The 3,863-nt window shown below is 47.0% G+C and overlaps 1 pseudogene; it reads left to right on the forward strand.

Annotated features, from left to right (window-relative positions):
- Positions 1 to 777: 777 nt before the first annotated feature.
- Positions 778 to 1,764, forward strand: LOC142449249 (actin, cytoplasmic 2-like; annotated as a pseudogene).
- Positions 1,765 to 3,863: the final 2,099 nt, after the last annotated feature.

The raw sequence follows: 3,863 nt of genomic DNA on the forward strand, positions 1-3,863 counted from the left end.
AGATTTGGATTGCAACCCCTGCTTTTTTTGAATTGTCATTTGCTTGTACTTTTCTCCAGCCTTTGATTCTCAGTCTATTTTTGTCTGTAATCTTGAGAAGTATCTCCTGTAGGCAGCAGATTGATGGATTGTGTTTTCTAAGCCAGTCTGGTAGCCTCTGCCTTTTAATGTCTGAGTTCAGTCTATTGATATTCAGGGTTATTACATTCATCTGTTGACTTTGTGATGCCATCTTGTACCTTTTGTGTTGACTGCTTTCCTACCTCCCTTTCTTATCAGTGTGTTGTGTGTGTGTGTGTGTGTGTGTTTCATTCTTGCCTTCTTTCCATCATTGAGCCAATTTTATCTTGGGGGAGGTTACTGCAACAGTGTTGAGCTCTAGAGAGGACTGTCAGAGCTGCCCTAGGCCATGTGAAGCACTGTGGCAGGAGGAAATTCTCTCAGCCACATGTAGGGCCAGAGGGAATGGTCAGGGGATCCCCCAGCCACATGGAGCACCATGAAAAATGGGAAGAGGTTCCCCCAGTCAAGTGGAGCACTAAAAAGGGTGGGCAGGAGTTCCCCAAGCCTTTTGAAGGATAGATCCCCCAGGCTTTTGGAGTGCAGTGGAAGGCCGGCCTTACTACTTGGTGATCTTGCCAACTAGGGCAATTCTACCTGTCATTCAAGGTGCTATACACCAAATCAGACATACCCACCTTCCCTCTTCAGCACCCTCATCACAGCAGAAACCACCGCACACTCTCTGAGGCGCTCCAAACTGTGGACCACACCACGATGGCTTCCGGTGAGATCATCCAGTGCAGTGCCATCCTTGTGGGCCCACAACCACCCAATCAGCATCCCCTGAGAGGACCACATAACTTGCCCTCCAAATAGCAGAATACTGGTTGGCTAGGGAAAAGGTGAAACAACAGGAGAATAAAGCAGTAGTCTGATCCCCCAGAGCAGTTAGCTGCAGGCAGTTTGAAGAAGCATTTCTATGAGTCTCCCGAAGAGACCACCCAATGCTATTAGACTCTGGAAAATGGCACCAGGCTCCTCTAAAACAACACACAAACAGTAACCACACCTTCTACTGTGTGTCACCTCGAAGAGCACACGGTGCTGATGGAGGCTGCCCTGAACCCCAAGGCCAACTGATTGAAGATGGTCCAGATCATGTTTGAGACCTTCAACACCCCGGCGATGTATGTGGCCATCCAGGCCGTGCTGTCCCTGTATGCCTCTGGTCACACTAAGGACATTGTCATGGACTCCGGTGATGGTGCCACACACACCATGCCCATCTACGAGGTCTACGCCCTACCCCACACCATCCTGTATTTGGACCTGGTCAGCTGTGAGTTGACTTCATGAAGATCCTGACCGATCAGGGCTATAGCTTCACCACCACGGCCGAGCAGGAGATAGTCTGCGACATCAAGGAGAAGCTCTGCTACATCACCCTGGACTTCAAGCAGAAGATGGCCACCACCACCTCTTCCTCGTCCCTGGAGAAGAGCTATGAGCTGCCCGACCGGCCAGGTCATCACCATTGGCAACAAGCGCTTCCGCTGCCCTGAAGCACTTTTCCAGCCCTCCTTCCTGGGCATGGAGTCTTGCGGTATCCATGAGATCACCTTCAACTCCATCATAAAGTGTGACGTAGACTTCCAGAAGGATCTGTACGCCAGGTACCTTGGCATCGCAAACCACATGCACAAGAAGATCACAGTTCTGGAGCCCAGCACCATGAATATCAAGATCATTTCACCCCCCTAAATTCAAGTCTTCCATGTGGATCAGTGACTCCATCCTGGCCTTGCTGTCTACCTTCCAACAAATGTGGATAGCAAGCAAGAGTAAAATGAGTGGGACCCCTCCATTTCCCACCTCAAGTGCTTCTGGACAGACTGCTCGCAGCTGCTGCCACCTGCCACATGAGCTCAGTGACCGGGCACGTCAGTCCCTCATGCTGGCCTCATGAAATGGAAAGAAGTCTTTGAAAGAATTGTCCTTGAAGCCCTCTCTGACTGCAGCCCCAATTGTTGGGCTGATCTCATCCCTGTATTCACGTTAACTGTCCCCTGGTCTGTGTTCAATGCCCTGTACATCCTTTGATTTCAAGCCTAGCACCAGCAACCAGGGTAGAGGACACCTGGCCAGTCCGTGCAGGGTGCTCACAGGAAGATCTGTGGGCTCCAGGATCACCCAGAGGCCAGCAGGAGACTGGAAGCAACCAGTCCTTGCTGTGTGTGACCTGTGGGTGGAAGAATCTGAACCTTAGGACTAAGGATCCTTTCTTTAGCTGATGTTGGTCGCTGGAGCCCTGGAGCTGTTGCTTGCCTTGAGCTGGAAGATGGTTTACATTTAAAGCTGTAAATTTACTCATTCTTTTAATTTATGTAAAGTTTTTTTTTATATACAGTTCTCAACTCTTTGAGATGACACAATAAATTTTGGTTTTCTACTGTTCTGTGCGAACAATAGACCCCAGCAACAGGGTGTTGTGTAAGGAGAAATAAAAGTGCTGCAATGAACAGCTAAAAAAAAGAAGAAAAATGAGTTTTCAAAGATTTCATTTTAATGGTGTGTGTGTGTGTATGTGCTCATCTTAAACTCTTATATGAGGCAAAGCTATGCTTTATATACAGTGCATTTCATGTTCCAGCAAAACAAAATGTTCTTAGCACTTTGCTCTAGAGTTCCACATTGGCTAGCCAATTAAAATGAAACTAAAAAAAATGTCCAGTTGACACCATCGCATGGGACGCCATGTATGTCAGAGTAAACACTATGCTGTATTGGGAAATCTGTGACTGATTTGTTTAGAAGGAAATGGCTAGAGCTGCCTTCTAATTTTCAGCTAGAAGCCAAATATGCTAACCATTTGTACCCTCCAGCAACATATAAGGACTTGCAAGCACCTAGTTTCCCAAACATGCTTAGTGGATTGGTACCTGCCAATCATGGGTGACTGGACTTTGGCAGAGAGAACTCTATGAGGCTATGTATAGTGACGGGTTGGAAAGTGTTTCAGACTAACTGCCCAGTCACTGGCTTCCTGAGCATTTGTCCTCTGAGCTCTCAGCCTGAGTGTACATTCATTATTGCAGCCTCCGAGATAGCCCTCAATAGCCCCACCTTTGGATATTCACACCTTTGTATCAGGCTGTTTTAAAGCTCACTGTGTTGTAGGAATAATAGAACATCCAAAGTTGTCATAAAAGCCAGAGCATCTTCTGTGTTAGTTCGTGGGCCATTTGGAGGTTGAGAAACCAATATCTTAAGTGTTCACAGCTAAGATACTCAACTGCTCTGGTTGAGGTCCATGTGGGGAGTATTTCCTCCAGGCAGCCATGCAAGTAACCCACCATGGAAGCAAAATTTCTAGCTTCAATCAAGCCTTCAGATGACCACAGGCCCCACCAACACCTTGACTGCAACCAAAATATGAGCAAGAATTGCCTAGCTAAGTCACTCTCAAGGAGTCTTGATGGTGTGGTGGTTACATGTTGGACTTTTAACCACAAGGTGAGCAGTTCGAATCACCCTTCAGGAGAAAGATGGCACTCTCTCCTCTTTTAGAGTCTTGGAAACTCACAAGAACATTTCTACCCTGACCCATAACATCACTGTGAGTCAAAGTTGACTGACTCCACGGCAGTGTTTGTGTAAGTTTTTTAAGTCACTCTCAAATTCCTGACCCACAGAAACTATGTGAGAAGAGATTTCTTTCGGTGTTAAGGTGCTATATTTTCAGATCATTTTGTGTGCAGCAACGGATATTTCATACATTCGCCCTCCTGTCTAGACCACTTACTTCTCTTCCCTTCCAAATTCAAGCTCTGCCTCAGGCTCAGGTCACATTATTCCTTCTG

The sequence above is a fragment of the Tenrec ecaudatus genome, chromosome 5 (assembly GCF_050624435.1).
Source record: "Tenrec ecaudatus isolate mTenEca1 chromosome 5, mTenEca1.hap1, whole genome shotgun sequence".
NCBI classification, from domain to species: Eukaryota; Metazoa; Chordata; class Mammalia; order Afrosoricida; family Tenrecidae; genus Tenrec; species Tenrec ecaudatus.